The sequence below is a fragment of the Vipera berus genome (genome assembly GCF_964194415.1).
Source record: "Vipera berus genome assembly, chromosome: 1".
Lineage (NCBI taxonomy): Eukaryota > Metazoa > Chordata > Lepidosauria > Squamata > Viperidae > Vipera > Vipera berus.
The window spans coordinates 129,884,465-129,904,310 of NC_138202.1; the positions used below are offsets into that span (position 1 = coordinate 129,884,465).

A 19,846-nucleotide genomic window follows, 5' to 3' on the forward strand; every position below is an offset into this window, starting at 1 on the left:
CCCCTGGCCTATTCTGTAGCCTGAGTATGTATGTTTATTCAAAATTCACTGTTCTCAGGGAGACTTGCACCCTTAGAATCCCTCACCTGTAAAGGTGAGAAAAGTAGTTCCCTACCCCAAAATTAAATTTCATGAATACTTGCTCCCTCTTTTAGCAAATTCCTAAATGAATAAGCAAGAACTTATAACTTATAAGAACTCAGATACATATATTGATTTCTATCCACTACAATCAAGGAGTTTCTCTTTTCCCAAATTTAGCACAACCAAATTGGACAGACTGTGTTATATCACCCATTCCTGCTGTTTAGAGTAGCTACAGGGCTGATTTGGTTCTGCACATTCAACTTTCCACATGATCATAAAAATGTAATGGAGAGGTTATATTTTCTGGCTTTTGGCCCTAATATCTTTTTCTATTATGTTTAGTTATAATTAGAAAGTCTCTTGCAAATTTTATAATATAATGGGTCGGATTCAAAGATTTTTCTATCTCCATTTGCACTAATGGTCACCCTGGCATCCATTTGTCCCATAGTACTACTCTTATCTTTTCCCCAGTACAAGAGTAACACAGCCTGAAGTAAGCCAGTATAAATGTAATTTTTCACCCTTATTCCAGTACAAAGACAGTCTCAAGATATATAAAATTTATTGTGCTCTGCCAGGCAGGGACGCATAATGGGTGTGATCACAGGTTTATTGGGTATTTCAGGCTGTTCCAGCTACACCACTTCCCCTCTGATCTCTAGTCAGCCTCTTCTGCTAGTATTCTCCTCTTCTCTCCCTAAAAAGCTGAACAAAGCTTGGCCTCTGAAGTACTGTTAACACAATCCAGAAATCTGCACTGCTCTTCAGAAGCCCTAGAAGACGTTCTCAACTTATCATTACTGGTCCTTCAATATTAAAAGTAAAGGTTTCCTTTGTCCAGCTGTATCTGACTCTAGGGCAGAGGTCCCCAACCTTTTGGGCACCAGAGACCAGTTCCACAGAGAGAGGCTTTTCGGAGGACCGGAGGGTGCATGGTTTTGTGTGCTGCCTGCATCCCGCGGAGGGGGCTTTGCTTGTTTGTGCAGACCAGTTGCTGGCATGCCGCGGCCTGGTACCAATCCATGGACCAGGAGTTGGGGACCCCTGCTCTAGGGAGTGGTGCTTATCTCCGTTTCCTAGTTGAGGGAGCCAGTGTTGTCTGAAAACAATTCTGTGGTCAGGTGGCTAGCATCACTATATGTTGAGGCACATGGAACACTGTTACCTTCCCACCAAAGTGGTACCTAATTATCTACTCGCAGTTGCATGCTTTCAAACTGTTAGGTGGGCAGGAGCTGGAGCAAGGAACAGGAGCTCACCCTATCGCATGGCACTTGGGTCTCGAACCCAGGCTGTCAGCTTTTCAGCCGACAAGCTCAATCTTTTTAACCGTCAAGCCATCATGCTCCCTCCCTTCACAATTTGGAGGACAAACAGCTGGGGGAGGATCTGTATTCCTGTTGTCCCAAACAAAAATCCATCCTCCAATAAGCCACAGGCTACTTTATTAACCTCTGCCATATATATATATATGCAAATTATTCAAATTGCTAATAAAGAATTTTGGGAGGCTGAGATGGCCATTTCGAACTCTTTATGTTCTCATCAGTCAGTCATACCCTTTATCTGAGATAAAGCCTCACAAAGCCTTGACAAATACTTAACATATATATATATATATATATATATATATATATATATATATATATATATATATATATATATATATATATATATATATATATATATATATATATATATATGTGCTGCTATTTGGAGCAAGGGCTGCTATTAGCAGACTGTCAAGCTTGTACAATGAGACTAGAACGTTCACTGCGCTGCTGTGATTTTTAAGCATGGGGAAAAGAGCTTCCTTTGCTTTCCTCTCATAACCTTGGCATCCAAATGGCTTCTCTCTACCAGCAGCTGGGTCCATGTACAGTACAGCATGACATGTGGATGTCGACATGTTACTACCTTGATCCGGCTGCCCTCCTGAGCAATCGACAAATTTAAATGGCCAATCAGAATTGTAGAGTAACGTTAGACCACTCCAGCCCATTTGTATAGTAAATATTTTCAGTTTTCTTTAATTCTATCAAGTTTTCCAATCTACTTATGTGGTTTTGGATCATGAGATCAGCATTACATTACTAAGTTTAAATGTCCTTGGCTGTGGCATTCTCCTTGAGCTGGCTTAGCTTTCATGGTCTGCCTCCGTGCAATATCTAGTGCTCTTTCTTTCACATCAGTGCCCCATACAATTACATTTTTTGGAAAGATGAGCCAGCAGAGGAAATCATCAGAAGTGCAGAAAGAGCTCCCATTGGCTAACAGATCTTTGCTCTGCTCAACAACCAATCACTTTGACCTGATTAGAGAAGTTTTACATCAGCATTAACCAGCTTCTCTCCAGGTTTCCCACCACTACAGTAAAGAGGTTTAAGATTTAAGATTTAAGATTTATTGAGATTTTTATACCGCCCTTCTCCCAAAGGGACTCAGGGCGGTTCACAGGGCATAAATATAAACAACAGTACAAACATTAAAAGATAATTAAATTAATGCCCAAGTTAAAACCAGAATAATAAAACAAACCTATAAAAAACCCAAGTACCCCCATCAGGCCAGACCCGCTAGTTCGAATAAATGGGTCTTCAACCCGCGACGGAAGGATCGGAGGTCTGATGCCATCCGGAGCTCAACCGGCAGTTGGTTCCATAACGCCGGAGCACCCACAGAGAAGGCCCTCCCCCTGGGGGCCACCAGTCGACATTCCTTGACAGGAGGCACCCTGAGGAGGCCCTCTCTGTGGGCGCGCACAGGGCGGAGGGGAGTCGACGCCGGCAGCAGGTGGTCCTCGAGGTATCGCGGACCCATGCCATGTAGGGACTTAAAGATCATAACCAAAACCTTGAACCTTACCCGGAAGACAACTGGTAACCAATGCAGCTCACGGAGCAAAGGTGTAACATGGGAGTACCGGGAAACTCCCAAGACAACTCTCGCGGCCGCATTCTGTACCAGTTGGAGCCTCCGAGTAGTCTTCAAGGGAAGTCCCATGTAGAGAGCGTTACAGTAGTTCCTGGACTGAATTAATTCCACATTAATGCTGGGATGGGAAAGGGAAGCACTATTGTGCAGAGTTGCCGTAGTGAAATTGTGAGATCACAAAACCAACTTCTAAACATCACAGAGAAATACTAAGGCTGGCATTTGTTGACCATCCATGTAAATATGTCTGTGCATGTGCTTTTGCATGCACGCAAAAGAGGCTGACGTTCACCTGGGCAGATCAAAGGGAAGGGAAGGACCTAATTAAAATTGTACTGCTAAGTACCACTAAGGACTCAACTTCTTTCATGGTTCCTGTTTGTTTCTTGCTTACACTTTTATTCAATTTGTCATGTCACAGAATTCAAAGAAGAGCAATGTACAAAGCAGCGTAGAAAAGAGCTCAGTCAAACTAAATTTTATTTGATCTCAACACAGTTTTGTTAAGGTGCTGTTACTGCAGGAAGTATCCCTGGCTGGCCAGTGACATGAAAGGGAATAATGGCAGCAAAGCAAGAAGGGAAAACTAATCACCTTGTCTGTAATGAGTGGCATGCTTCCTGATCACAACAGCATCATTTGGCAGCCTTTCAGAATAGACATAATACAGGCAGAATGTGTAGAATTTCAAGATAGCAGTAGTGTAAAAGCAACCCCACTCTTCTTTTTTCCTGAATTATAGCGATAAAGTGGTTATGGTGCTACAACAGAATATCTAAAGTCTACCTTCAGCTGTGCACAGCCACATGCGCCTTGATCATGTTCCATCTGGATTACTGCAATACACTCCCATATGGGACTTGAAAACCACCCAGAAACTTCAAATGGTCCATAACGCAGCAGTGCACACAATAATGGGGACCCCTAGGTTTTTCCCATGTATGTTGCACAAACTGCATGCAAGTGTTGTCAACACAAAAGATCAGGTCCACAGATGAAGGTCCAATTAAACTGATTTATTGCTAATCATGACTATGCAAGGGGGGGAAGTCTTCTCGGTTAACAGTCATCACCTGCATGAAGTTAGATAAGGGTCACCAGAATTCCAAGGAGGCTGGACTTTTGTTTGCTTGTAGCTATGCAGGGATTCTAAGCTGATCCCTGTTTTAATTCTGCCTCCAGGTTCTGCCACTCCTACTCCTATAGGCTTCCAGTTTCTGACTGCAATTCAAGTTGCTGGTCATCACTTTTAAATCCTTACATGGCACAGTGCTGGGTTATATTCAAGGTGCTGGTGATGACCTATAAAGCCCTAAATGGCTTGGGTCCGGGATATCTGAGGGAGCACCTGCTGCCGGCATCAAGCTCCCTTCGTCCTGTGCGCTCCCACAGGGAGGGTCTTCTCAGGGTACCGCCGGTAAAAGATTGCCGGCGGACAATATCCAGGGGGAGGGCCTTCTCTGTGGGTGCGCCGGCCCTTTGGAACCAGCTGCCTGTAGAGCTTAGGACTGCCCCTGACCTTCGCTCATTCCACCGGGACCTGAAGACCTGGCTCTTTGAGCTCTCTGGCCTGGTCTGAGCATATTAATTGGGATTTTAACTGTTTTTTTAACTGGGGTTTTATTGCAAGGTTTATATAATTCTTTTAATTGATTTTAAGTTTTGTAACTGTTGTATCTGTTTTTTAAATAACCTTGTGAACCGCCCTGAGTCCTACGGGAGAAGGGCGGTATATAAATTGAATGAATGAATGAATGAATGAATGAATGAATGAATGAATGAATAAATAAATAAATAAATAAATAAATAAATAAAATATATGTGGGACTGCCTTTCCTTCTACTTGTCCTACCATGTTAGATAGGGTGGGCACACTCTTAGTACCTTTCCTTACTATTGCCATCTGATGTGAACTGGGAAGCATGCCTTTTCCATGCCAGCCCCCAACCTTTTGAAACAATCTGCCCCCTAAGCTTTGGCTGGCTTTTACCCTCCTAGCCTTCTGTAAAGCTTTAAAGACCAGGCTTTTCCCACAAGCACTTAGGATAGGATAGGATAATTGTACATTAGAAGTTTGATTTGGCGCCAGGTCTTTGTTGTTTTTAATATTTTAATTTGTTTAGTTTTATGGTTTTAATATGATTTCATATGTTGTCTTAACTTCTGATTGGGAGCCGCCCAGAGTTGGTTAGAAGTTGGGCAATTATATAAAGGTTTTTAAAAAATAAGTAAGTAAATAGTCCTAGTCATGCACACTTAGCTGCACATATCTAATCAACCCACATATATCATGTAGTTATTTGAATGGGGAAAACTGGTGCAATGAGTCCTCTAGCTTCTTGAGGAAAAGCTAGAGCAGACATGTCAAACTCGCGACGTCACGTGACGTTCCGCGACGTATCGGAGCTTTTTCCCCATTGCCGGCAATGGGGTGGGCGCGGTTTTGTTGTGATGATGATAAATTCATCATCTTTGTAGATGTCATTTTTTAAAAAGTGACAGATCTACTCCTATGTAAAAGAAGTGCCAACCTGCAAATGCTGAATGTCCAATTTATATGTAATAAATTATACTGGTGCATAGGTATCTGTTTTGGTGCAGGTTTATTGGCTTCATTTCCATCTCCCTTACGTGTCATCTTCTATTAGGAAAAAATTCACTTCATATACATCCAGATCTGCTTAAAAATGAAAAGGCTAAATAACTACCTCCTCACATCATGATAAATGTCTTAATGAGTAAAAGGTGGACACAGACTCCATTGTTTCTTCTGCACCAATACTATTACAATCCTAAACAAGTCTAGACAGATTTAAGTGACAATCAACTGAATAGATCTTAAATTTCTGTAAGCAGGTACAAACCTGCATCAACCTTTAGAAGCTCATCATACCGATTATGAAAAACTGTTGCCTGTGTTGGAAAGTGCCAGCCTTTTTATATTATGTATTTCAGATCTTTTCCCAAAAGTGGTAGGGAGGAGAAATATAACAAAATTGTATTGTGTAGTTCTACCAGTATGTCTACCTAAGGCTAGGTGCAATACTTTGGAAAAGAACTGGTCTTTTACCGGGGGTGGGGGGAGGAACTGAGTTGATTGATATCTATGGAAAGCTAAAATACGTAAGATACTAATCCAGTTCTAATCATGTTTCTTGAGTATTACTGTCACAGACTTTAAATTACAACTTTGATGACTGATTATGTTTCAGTAAATTTTCAAAGACCACTCCTGTACTTTGCTTAGAATTGATTGACTGAAGTAATCTAAAAATACATACATAAATAAATCTTTAGGGCATACTATATATTTCCAGCATTCCACTTTATGCCCCATGATCATTCTATTTCTTTGTAAAATATGACTATATTGCACTTGCTAAATGAAACTGGGACAGAATTAGAGATGCTAAAAATAGAGAGCTCACAAATGAATTTAATGTCAAATTATTAACTTGATGTGACATATCAGAAACATAACAAAAGGGGACAAAAATGCTGAAAAGAAGCTCAACATTTAGAAGGTTTCCTTGAATATCAGAAGCAAAAGATAAAGAGAATTCTATACTGTGCTTTTAAAATGTTGCCTTATGCTAACATAGCTACCTATTACAAATAAGGTTGCATTTTTCTTGCTTACATATTGAAAAACAACTATTGGGTGCGGTTTCAAATTGCTTCCTCATTTTAATTGCTTTTCCAAATAATCTGGATCACAGTAGCAGGAATGTGAAGACTGATTTATAACTGTACCGTACTTTGCCTTGAACTATCAGAAAAAATCTATTAATTGGAAGCATTTAAAATACATTCCACAACAAGACAGCAGGTTCAAGATAATTTTGCTAATGTTGCTAAGAAAAAATATAGTTTTCTGATTTCTTACCCAGGCAGTCTGGCTCAATAGAACTAGTTAAATAATAATTTTCTAGGGTATTATTTCACCAGACCATTTTAATTTCATTAACATTACATTTCTAACTTCCCGAAATACAACAATGGAAGTAATCACAAACTATAATAAAAAAGCTGATTAACTGTAATCATTTAGATTGGGGGTAGAGAGTGAAGTCTGTGCAGGTAAGCAGAGAATCCTAAAATTTGTAGTTGCACCATATATAAAAGTCACCAGATTGGGAAAGGCTGGTTTAAGAGAACTACCTTCATTTTACATTTGAAAATATTTTTTTTATCCTGATTTTCTCCTCCAACACTAGAAACTAAAATAGCCTTTCAAATTCTGGGAGTGGGAGGCACTGTTTTACAGTGGTTCTCCTCCTTCCAACCTGGGCCGCTCGCAGTCGGTGTTGACGGGAGGACAGAGGTCCACCCCGAGATATCTCGTTTGTGGAGTCCCTCAGGGGTCAGTCCTCTCTCCCCTCCTGTTCAACATCTACATGAAGCCGCTGGGTGAGCTCATTCATTTATTTATTATTTATTTTATTTTAATTCCATTTATATCCCGCCCTTCTCCGAAGACTCAGGGCGGCTTACAAACTTAGCAGTAGCCTTCATTCTATGTATATGCCTGCTTATTAGGGCTTTCATACACCCCCCAAGCGGCATTATTACAAAGTCAGCTTAATTGCCCCCAACAATCTGGGTCCTCATTTTACCTACCTCGGAAGGATGGAAGGCTGAGTCAACCTTGAGCCTGGTGGGATGCGAACCTGCACTAATTGCAGGCAGCTGGTGTTACTTAAGGAGGCATTAGCCCACTGCTCCACCAAGGTTCATGGTTTCAGGGTGGGGTATCACCAGTACGCTGATGATACCCAACTTTTTCTTTCCACCCCGACCCAACCCAGTGATGCCCTCACTGTGATGTCCCGTTGCCTGGAGGCGGTCCGGGTTTGGATGGGGAGAAACAGGCTCCGTCGCAATCCTGACAAGACTGAGTGGCTGTTCATACCGGCATCTCGGGCTGACCAGCCTTCTCCATCATTAACAATAGGGGATGAGGTATTGCCCCCCGTTGATAGGGCTCGCAACTTGGGAGTCCTCCTGGATTCATGGCTCAGTTTGGAAGATCATATAGGAGCTGTGACCAGGGGGGCTTTTGCCCAGATTCGCCTGGTGCGCCAGTTGCGTCCCTATCTGGACCGAGATGCTCTACGTACAGTCACTCATGCGCTCGTGACCTCCCAGTTAGACTACTGGAATGCCCTCTACATGGGGCTGCCCTTGAGGACCACCCGAAGGCTTCAACTGGTGCAGAATTCAGCCGCGTGAGTTTTGATGGGAGCTTCCCAATACTACCATGTAACACCTCTTCTCCGTGAGCTGCATTGGCTTCCAGTTGCCCTCCGGGTGAGATTCAAGGTGCTGGTAATGACCTATAAAGCCCTAAATGGCTTGGGTCCGGACTATCTAAGGGAACACCTGCTGCCGGCATCATCTTCCCATCGTCCTGTGCGCCCCCACAGGGTGGGCCTTCTCAGGGTACCGCTGGTTAATGAATGCTGGCGGGTTATTCCCAGGGGAAGGGCATTCTCTGTGGGTGCACCTGCCCTATGGAACCAACTACCCACAGAAATTAGGACTGCCCCCGACCTTCGCTCATTTCGCCGGGACCTGAAAACTTGGCTCTTCGATCTGTTTGGTCCAGACTGTGGGGTTGTTAATTTAACTGGGTTTTAGATTTACTCTTGGGGCTTGAATTTAATTTAATTGTTTTAATTGTTTTTAATTTTTTGTATTCATGGTTTTAACTGCCCTGTAAACCGCCCTGAGTCCTAAGGGAATAGGGCGGTATACAAATCCAATAAAATAAATAAATAAATAAATAAATTCAAAGATCAGCATCACAGATTGCTAACATCTCATATAGTAATTCTCAATTCCAAGTAGTATTCTGGCTGCTCACCCACTACTTACCATACTGCCCATATCTGATTGTAATTAAATCTAAAATGTTGACTATATAAGGGACCTGGGTAAGTCCATTCCACTACCAACATCACATAAATGACATCATTTATGCCAATACAGAAGTCTTTGCATATACAGATATATACGCACAGAATTCCACAGCAACCAGGACCTTAATAATGCAAAGAGATGGCTCATGTGAAAATCAATGCACCTAACGTTGCATGTATTTAAGTTCTCCTCTTGTAAACATCATTTTAGGAGTGTAAATGGAGTGCAGGATTGTCCCAGACAGTTCACTGGATATACCCAATATAACAGCATTATCTTCAAATGCTGCATGGAATCATTCCATGTCATTTCTCCAACTGATCTCTTGATTCTTGAGGACCTTCAAGCTTTCAAATCAAAAACAAATCCTTACTACTGAAGCACTAAATAGCAGGATAAAAAAGTTTGTCAGATATCTGTAGAAAAATATCCTAAAGGTAAAGGTAAAGGTTCCCCTGCACATGCGTGCTAGTCATTTCCCACTCTAGGGGCCGATGCTCATCTCCATTTCAAAGCCGAAGAGCCAGCGCTTGTCCAAGGACGTCTCCGTGGTCATGTGGCCGGCATGACTGGACGCCAAAGGCGCACGGAATGCTGTTACCTTCCCACCGTAGTGGTCCCTATTTTTCTACTTGCATTTTTTTTACGTGCTTTCGAACTGCTAGGTTGGCAGAAGCTCGGACGAGTAACAGGCGCTCACTCTGTTATGCGGCACTTGGGATTCGACCCGCCAAACTGCCGACCTTCTGATCGGCAAGCTCAGCGTCCTAACCCACTGAGCCACCGCGTCACTAAATAGCAGGATAAAAAAAGTTTGTCAGATATCTGTAGAAAAATATCCCAGCAGCTGCTTATTCTATTTTCAATAAATTATCAGCTATGTTTACTTTTCTATTGACTATGTATCTACATAGCTATGGAGTACTGTCTAGGATTTATATTGTCCTTAGAAATCACTATTATATTAGGCTCTTTCCCTAGGAGATTACAGCACAGACTGAAACAGGCATACAAAATAAACAAGAGAGGATTAAGCAAACTTGAGTAAGTAGAAGAACTGATCATTGTTCCAACTGCATGCACTTGTAGTTACAGCAATTTATAAATGATGATGGCAGAAGGAGGGGTGGGGGGAAATCTACAGCCAACTGCATTTACTCCATCCATTCTGTAGGAGATGAGAAGCTATCCAGTCCTCCTGTTGTAGCACTGAAGGAGAGAAAAAGGATTACCTTTTCCGATCTCCTTTATTTCTGGGAACTGTTTCACGATCCCTCTCCCACTGCTTCATTCTAGGGAGACTGGTCCTCAAAGCAATCCCATGTGACAATGACTTCCATGGGGTCATTGACAGAGCAGGCCAAACCAAGATTTTGTTAACTAGAGGAATTGACTAATCTGGCTAGATTAGCGTTTGCATGTTGTGCCAAGGCTTAGTAGCTAATCTATAAAGTATCATTTACAGATTACAAGTGCTTTGCTTAAACAATATTCTAAGCCTGCAGTCTCCTAACCGTGCACTGCAGCATCCCAGGGGAACCACAGTAAAATCAAAATATCTCAAATATCCCAAAATGCTGGTATATTTGACTACTTAAAATTAGTGAGCTTTCTGTGGCATTCTGGGGTGCTGCAGCTTGAGAACTGCTAGGAGGATCATAAACAGTCATAATAAACGTACAGGCATGACCTCACAGGATGTAGCAACACAGAAAATTGTGGGTGCCCCTCATTATAAGGCATAAGGCATGAGTCTTCAGTAGGCCCATTCTGACATGTGCTGAGAAAGGAAACTTTTTCCAGTCTGGGAAAAGAAAATGATCCTTCTCAGCTGAAAAGGTAATGAAAGATGTAATCCCAAGAATTGTGTGAGAGTCTATGACAACATATGTATAAATTGACTGAGACAGAAAGGCACATTCCAGCAGTAGCTCTGTTCATTGCTGCCTTATTGTGGTCTCTAACATTACAGACAGGAGCTAGAAATGATTCCCCATCCCTGGACCACAGTGATCCAAAGGAATCTGAAAAAAAAGGACAAACTTAAAATTAAATGGTTGCATTGACATGTTCCGTGACGCATTTCCTGGCATGAGAGATAGCAAGGAAAAAGTATAATAGAATCAGCAATCTTTGGACAATTAAGGATGATAAAGTTCACAGTGTGGCTACAATCCATTTTTTAAAGAAAGTTAGTTAAATACCTCTTGGGTCATGTAAACCCAATCAGTTGTTCCTTTCTGAGTTAGGATCATGCTTCCCCCAAAAATCTAAAGTATCAAAACTATAAAAGACAGGGTTAACCTGTGGTTTGCATTTCTTTCCAGCCTCTGAAAACACAGAGACATAGAGATAGAGAGTCTAGAGCAGCCACCACTGCAGGCATTTGATCTTTATGGTATATTTTCAGTTTTCTACCCAGTGAATATTCCCATTCCCTCTGGCTCTGAATGAGGCTCCATTTGCTGTAACCCTGATCAAGTTATCATGTATTTTAACATTGTTTGAATTCTGGGGTGAGAGAACTTGTCAAACCAAAAGGAAGCTGGAATGCTACTTTGGACGGTTACTCTGTACTTAACGAGGACAGATTCAGCTTTCAGCAGTTGCCTGCCACTGGATCACTGGAAAAGTCATGGTACTTGAGAATGGTGATAGACTCAGTTATTGTAGTTGTGTCGTGCTAATGCAACCAATGTGTTCCATCACTGTTATTTTCCATTATATAATTAAGCCTCCTTGCCATTTAGGTCTCAAGATGCTCCTCTGTCACAGTATCGAAGAAAGCAAGTTTGTATAATTAGTCACTAATTAGTTTCCTGAGAATTTCCCTGTAATTGTACATAAAAATTTGGCTCAACTGGTCTTTCCCCAAAAACATGCATGCTCTAAATCAATAGGGCTATTTTTTTTTTGGCTAAATCACTTATGGAAACAATATAAAATGTAGATTTTTCCAGGCAATCATTAATGAAACCATTGCTGACTTTGAAAACCAAAGAATCTCCTTTAAATAATTTCCTTCCCACATCTCAGGGTTTATGGAACAGTTTTGTTGTTGTTGTTAGTTGCAAAGTCGTGTCGGACCCATTGCGACCGCATGGACAACATTCCTCCAGGCCTTCCTGTCCTCTACCAATGGAACAGTTACACAATTCTAATTTCTGAGATTGACTTTTATTTACTCAGGTGATTTATATCACTAACAGGGCCCTGTTCACTGCCCTGAGTCCTTCGGGAGAAGGGCGGTATATAAAAATAATAATAATTATTATTATTATTATTATTATTATTATTATTATTATTATTATTATTATTATTATTATTATTATTATTAAAACTGATATCACTAAAAATAAAATCCACACACATACATTTTAATACCCACCTGTACAAGACTGTAACACTTTGTCCTAACAACTGAACCTTTCCTATCTGTTCTGCTATGGTACAGGGGAAGATGGGGCATTAAGTGCAACATATCCAGTGAGGATTGTGTTCAGGAAAGACATCTTTAAAAATTCATGTATCTAAATGAATTCAGTGACAATGAAATTGATTTTCTGCTTAGCATTCTCCAAGCCAAATACAGAATTGAAGCTACTACTACACCAAATCAAGCAGTTGATCAATTTCACTCCATAATCAAAACACTTGACAACCTGTTTCTTAAATTTCAAAAATTCCTCCCAGCAGCACTGTATATTTTATGTCTTAAAATATAGCTTTCACTATCAAGATACAAACCCCTCCACACATGCCTTATCTCTACTCCTTGCAGAGCCTAGCAACTAACAGAAACAATATGTCTGAAACTAGCAAAAGTGAAACTAGCAAAAGTGAAAGTACAGTACAGAATCATAACCCAATCCTATTGATGATCCAACTTATGCAGGAAGAACTATAGATAGGGCAACTCCGCTTTCTCCCAAAAAAGTCTATTGTTTTGAGCAAGTAAGAAACGAATGTATACATCTAATGAAGTCTAAACCTACTTTGGAATAACATGCTATCCAATCAATATGTACTAAAGGACAAGGGATGCCTTAGTTTTTTTCTAGAATTCAGATAAGACTTACTGAGGGGAAACTATAATATAGATTCAGACGTTCTTATATTTAGCAGGTTATTACAATCAAGGTGACTTGATTTAGTCATGGCTAATCAGATAACATTTTTAAGTGTACAAATCTAAAGTATGGATCCAGTCCATGCTCATATTTTTAAAACATAAAAGTAGGATATGTGCATAGGATAAAACTAATGCAGTGATTATTATATTAAAGCATCAAAGCATTCATTTAAACATAAGAATGTATTATCCATTACTTCAATAATAAATAAAAGTATACTTTCAAGAAGCAATCATTCAATCACTTAAAAAGGTTTCCAAAAATATATGGCAGCAGGACTTGTCTTTCATTTTTGATAATGAGAAAATGAAAGATAATGAAAAAAAATATTCAAACATGTCCACAGCACGTAAAATAACTTGTCATATATTACTGACAAAGTTACACATATAGCTGACTTTAATTAACTGTTTATCTTCAAATACATTCTTACTAATAAGTTACTATACTTTTATGACACAGAAGGCTGTGGTCTTGAAAGTTAGCTAAGGTATGAATTTCATTGTCATGTAAACGCTGTTGTTGAAAGAAACATACAAAGAAAGAATCTCATCATTTTGAGATAATGTGGTTTAAGAAGACATGAAAAGTAAGAAATGATGATTTCAAAAAGTGACATACTAGCAGACACCATGATACGCTATGTCATTCTTTCAGATTTTTAGATTCGATTCCCCAGAAGACCAGGCCACATATTCAGTGATCAAGGATTATGAATTATAATACAAACACTTGGAAGACATCAACTTGTTAAGAGATCATCAGAGATCCCTCATGTACAGCTACTACTTGAAAATACAAATATTGTTGATACAGAGATATGTTATAATTGCCCAACTGCAGTTATGCAGGTATCATTTTATATTGTACAGAAGGAGGCAATGGTAAACCACTCCTAAGTTTTATCGAGAAAACTACAGACAAGACAAAATGATTGATGGTATAGTACCAGCCCCTTGGGTTGGATACCACTCAATATGCTATAGAGCTGAAGATTTTCATAGTATCAATATGTTTATGATGTGGCTGGATTAAATCCTTGGGATATCTAGTTGCTGATATTGCCATGCAGGAAAAGAAAACCTGAAGCTGCAAAAAGAGAATTGTAGTGGGAGCATAGTATATAAGAAGCATGAACATGGAAAAGCTCAACATCGTGAGATATTAAATTTATTGATTATGCATTGATATCTTAGGCATCAATGAATGGAAATGCTGGAATGAGACAATTTCAGTCAGAAGATCATACTATTTAATACCTGGGATGTGAAAAACAGTGAATGTGTTGCTTTCATAATAGGGGAAAAATGCCAAAGACAGTATTTGCAAACAATGCAATCAATGATTGAATAATATAAATTAGATTCACGGGCAACTTTTTTGTATAATGGTTATCCAAATATGTGTTCCAACCGCTGATGCAGAAGAAAGTTCAATCTGAAATAAGACAGAACAAGCAAGCAAGATGTTTTGGTGAAAATATGAAGAAAAATGTAGCTGGACTATATGGACTAAGAAACAGAAATGAAGCATGAAAATGATTTATCAATCTCTGTCAGTCATGTATTTGTTGCTAACAGTCTTATGAAAACCAAAATAATGCCTATATATATAGTTATCACCAGAGTACACAGAAACCAAGTTGCTTGTATTACTGATGGAAGAAAGTAGAAGACCTCAATTTTAGCATCAGAAACATGGCCAGGTGGTGACTGTGGAACAGATCACAAACTGTTCCTGTTCCAAGTTAAAGAAGGAAGCCAATGGGTTTCCATCATATGATCTTGGAGCATGTATCCACCCATTTTCAAGGAGAACATCAGCAATTGCTTTGAAACCCTGAATCTCATATATAGAGAACCAGATAAACTATGGAATGAAATCAAAGTAGTTGCTCAGGTTTAACTGCGAAAAGAGACTCCCCCAAAACAAGGCACCAAAAACAAACAAAAAACTAGATAGCAGAACAAATGCTAGAAATTACCAAGGAGAAACCAAAGCCAAAAAGATCTCAGGAAGGAATTTAAGAAACAATGTCAGGGAGCTGATAGAAGAGACAAGGAGCAATATTTCAATGACTTCTGTAAAAACCTCAACGACGAAAACAGAAACAGAAAAACAAGGAAGGCTTTCCAAAAGATCTTTGAACGTGAGGAAGATGTGCCAACCTTGAACTGATATAATAAAGGACACCAGTGAACAGACAGTAACTGATTCAAAGGCTAAACAAAGATGGAAGGAGAATACTGAAATTCTATGCAGTACAAACAAGATCCAAGATCCTTAAAAAATTTCTCTAAGAAATAGAAGAATTGTAAGAACTGTAATACCAGAACGTGAAATTAGATCAGCATTCTGGTTATTACCAAGTTGAAAGTTTACAGAAATTGGAATATCTACACAAATATGGCAAGCGACAGGAGAATCAATAAATAGGCTAATCTAACTATGTCAGCAAATCTGGAGAATTACACAGTAACGAATGATTGGAAGAGGTCAGTCTACATACAGTATCAAAGAAATTAGATTTAAAATAATGTGGAAACCATGGTGTGATATCCTTAATTCCACATACTAGGAAAATAAAACCTAGGATCATCTGATGCAGGTTACAGTGGTACATGCCAGAGGTTTGAACTGGCTATAGAAAGGCTGAAGAGCAAGCAAGAGGTATCACAAGAGGTTTTAAAATGTTCTTAAGAAAATAGGAATCCCAGACTGTTTCATTGTCCTCATGCAAAATTTATACACAAGACAGGAAGCCATGGTCCAGATGGAAAATAGTGAAGCAGAATGGTTCCAGATCACCAAGGGATGTATTCTATTCTATTCTATTGATTTAATCTGTATGCTAAGTATATATTGAAGGAGGCTGGACTTAAGGATGAGCATGTTTTTAAGATGGATGAAGGAAAGTCAATAATCCACCGTCTGCTATGGCATTAATACTATTCTGGTAAATGAAAATATTACAGTAATGAAAATCAAAGACACAGTGAAAAGAATGGGATTACACTTAAATATAAAGAAGACCAAGCTAACTACAACAGGTAATCCAACCACCCTTATAACCTAAAGTAATCATACAGTGGTCCTAACTTCTTTTAAGAGCATCTATGACAATAACAGAACTAATAACCAAGAAATATACTGCAAGCCGGCACTTGTTAGGGAGCAATTAAAAGATATTCAGATGCCAAGATATGTGTATGTTTACAAAGATTAGGACTGAGCAGGCATTGGTTTTCCATGTCACACTCTATGGAAGCAGAAGTTCAACTCTGAAGATGCAGGATGGAAAAGAATATCAATGCTTTTGAACTTTGATATTGGAGAAGATTCCAAAGAATACCATGAGTAGCCAAGAAATCAAACAGGTCAAGAGAAAAAAATCAACCCAAAATTCTTGAGACACAAAGCATCAGACTCAAATTATTGTACTTTGGATGTGAGAAGACCTACTTCTTTTGAGAAATCTGGAATACTGAGAAAGATAGAAAGAAAGAGATGGGAATGACAACCCAAAAAATGGATGAACTTGATTGAATAATTTGATAACTTGATAATTACACTACTGGTAGACCTGAAGGGCCAAGTCAGGAACAGATCATCCTCTATGTGTTCTCTAAGAATCAACAATGATTTGATGGCATATAATCAACTATAGAACTTGGACACTTACTGCAAGATAAAGTCACCATCTGGAAAGGGCAAATGAAATAATGATACCACTGATGTTTAAGAGAAATGGTGCAAGTCCAACAATCTGTAAATTATTTAGGTGTACTCAAACTAAATTCTTTACAAACTGTTTTCCTTCAGCATCTTAGAATATTTAAGCACTACTCATAACCTCACATCATTTAAACAAGTGTAGTGAAATAACTCCACGAAATATTAAACAGCTTCATTTTGCATCCAGATAACAAATCCCAGTTAAGTTTATACACACAGATGCACAAAGAGCCAATTTAAAGAGACTGTTGCAGAAATGCGATCACATTTTCGAGAGGGAAGCTGACATCAAAACCCGAATGCCCAAAAATCAGTTAAGGAAAGAGATCCGGCAGGAAGAGTGAAATGATACAATTTACAATTTTATATGGCCGTAGTACAAATCAGAATCTCTGATTTAAAGACAATAGGGAGTGGCAGAGATAAAACAAAAGCTGCACTTTTCCGGCAACTCTCTCTCTCTCTCTCTCCCCATTTAGATCGAAGACAGAAAAACACACATAAGAGACGAGAGACAGTAGCTCACCCAACCCACTTTCCGCCGGCCTGTAGATATGCAGTTAGACCGAACGGGTTTGCTTTGTTCTCGCACAAATCATCCCAAGGAAAGGAGGATCGGCAGGGGGGGAAAAAACCCCCGCCCCCCAGATCACTTTCTGAAAAGAGTTGTTCCTTACCCTGCCCGCCCATTGTGCAGGCGCTTCCGATCTTTCTTCTCCTTCTCCCGCATCTCAAGCAAAATCAAACCGTGACCTTCGCGAGATGAACGAGGCGGGCAACAAGATCCGAGGAGTGCCCGCACTTCTGCCTGCCTGCCTGCTAGATCCTACACCCCTGAACCAGATCCCCCTCTCTGCTCATCAGCCCTGCACACACGCACAGCCAAACAATGCTCCCTTCCCCCCTCCGTCCTGCACATCTCCTCCCCCCCCCTCCGGCCGTCGCTTTCCCCTCCCCCAAGCACCCAAGTCCTCCACCCACCCATGCAGAAAGTCCATGCAACATGACAGTGCAAGCGCCGGGGAGGGTGTGTGTGTGGTGGGGGGGGGGGATCGACTACCTGGCGGCGATGGCGATGGCGGCGGTGCTAACACTGGAGGTGGGTGCAAAGCTATCTGGAGCCCTGCACGACCTGGAAGAGACATTCAGACGAACGGGAGCCCCAGACGTGTTTAATCCGTGCTGCTCCCGCCGCCGATGCCTCTGTTGCTCCCGCTGCAACTGCAATGCATGGCTGATGCTTTCCTCCGCCCCTGTGTTGCTGATAAAACTGCAGATTGGGCTTGGTAAGAATGGAAGCGCTGTTACGCAGGCGCACTTCGCACTGGCTGGAAAGACGGAGCGGACCGGTGACGGGCATGCGCAATAGGCCAGAGTCCCCCAAAAAAACAACCCCTCAGTGAGCATGCGCTTCGTACTCCTGGCGCTTCTAATGATAATCACGCATGCGCTGGCCTGCCTTCGCTCAGGCCATAAGAGCTTGGTTGTGAACCTCCGACTGTGTATTAGGCGGCAGCAGAGGTGCAGGGTTTTGTTTTTGTTTTGTTTTTCGGTTTTTCCCGCTTCCTAATAGTTGTATGAATTTTTTTCCCGTCGAGATTTACTAGGCCCAAGTTCCCCACGTCAAAAATAGGCTAAAAGAGAACGAGCGAACCTATCTACGATGACGGAATCCGATCAGAACGATACGGAGGGGGGGGGGATTTTGAAGCACGGCTGGAGCGATGATCTCAGCGCGTGGAATGCGCATGCGTCAACGAGACGTGTGCCTTAATGGTGTATAGGGCAAAACGGACTGCTGCATACCTTCCATTAGTACTCTTACCCGGGGGGGGGGGACTGCGTGAAGGCGGAAGGGTGCTTAGGGAATGGAGGCTAAAAGTGTGATTAGCTTTCCTTCCGGGGTTAAAGGTTATGAAAAGGCACCAAGAAGGCAGGGCGCGCTTATAAAGTAGTCCAGGGGTCGGCAACCTCGGCTCTTTTATGACTCGTGGACTTCAACTCCCAGAATTCCTGAGCCAGCTGGCTCAGGAATTCTGGGAGTTGAAGTCCACGAGTCATAAAAGAGCCGAGGTTGCCGACCCCTGAAGTAGTCGGTATTTGAGGTTATACGTTCATTTTATAAACCGCTTAATGATTTCAAATTTGAATTACGAGCAAAGCTTGTTTTCAACGTCAGGCCTATTTTATTGTCGCTGCCTTAAAAGTATTCGAGAAATGAAAAGAGTTGTGCCATGTAATACTATTTTTTTTTTTGTTTGCTCATCCGTAAATTCCATAATTGCAAGAAAATTGGAGTTCAATAGCTCTTGGAAGATCATGCATTTTCCCTTCTCGATAGGTCAGATTCTCTTGTTCCTATTGATATAATCTAGTAATAAAATCTCATGTCCCAAAGTTTTTGCCTGATGGGAAAACTAATATTAATCAAGAAAGTTACATAAATATTACAGAATTATAACACGTGGTAAGTGGCAAGTCTGATTTCAGTCAGTTGAAGAAACTTTCTTGGCATAAGAACAGATCCTAAATAGAAGTTTATGTCATGTAAGGGTCTGGGTAGAGTTCACAGTGGATTGGAAATCGTGTTTCTTTTTTAAAATCCTTTTCAAATTTATTTAGTGTTTCTATAATTTCATGTTTTGCTAACCTAAAATTTCCATAAACAGTATAACCTTAATGTATCTTGCTTTCTCTTTTTTGTAGTGATAGAATTATTTTAATTACATTTCTGCTGCATCGTTTTTTTAAAAAAAAAGCTTTCTCTTTAATCATTTTATTTCTCATCCAACCTAGAACGAAGGAGAAATTTCCTGACAGAACAATCAAAATGTCCTTCCTTCCCTATGGGAATTTTCATACAGCAACCAGTTTCATATGCCTATTCTCAAACAGTCATTTTCAAATGTGGTTGCTCACTCTCCATGAGGCAACCAATGCTCCCTTCAGCTGACCAGCGGGAAAGCACAAAAATCAGCAGCCAGTTAACATTCCACCACTACCTTCTCTTCCTCCTTGCAAGAGATGGAAAG

The 19,846-nt window shown here is 40.5% G+C and overlaps 1 protein-coding gene across 1 annotated transcript in view; it reads right to left on the reverse strand.

The window, feature by feature from the left end:
* Positions 1 to 18,100, reverse strand: part of CLASP1 (cytoplasmic linker associated protein 1) — a 226,423-nt gene extending 208,323 nt beyond the window's left edge. Inside the window, exon 1 of the mRNA XM_081312924.1 lies at positions 17,875 to 18,100. The gene's annotated coding sequence lies outside the window, so the exon portion shown is untranslated. The remainder of the gene's footprint in view (positions 1 to 17,874) is intronic.
* Between the last annotated feature and the right edge of the window lie 1,746 nt (positions 18,101 to 19,846).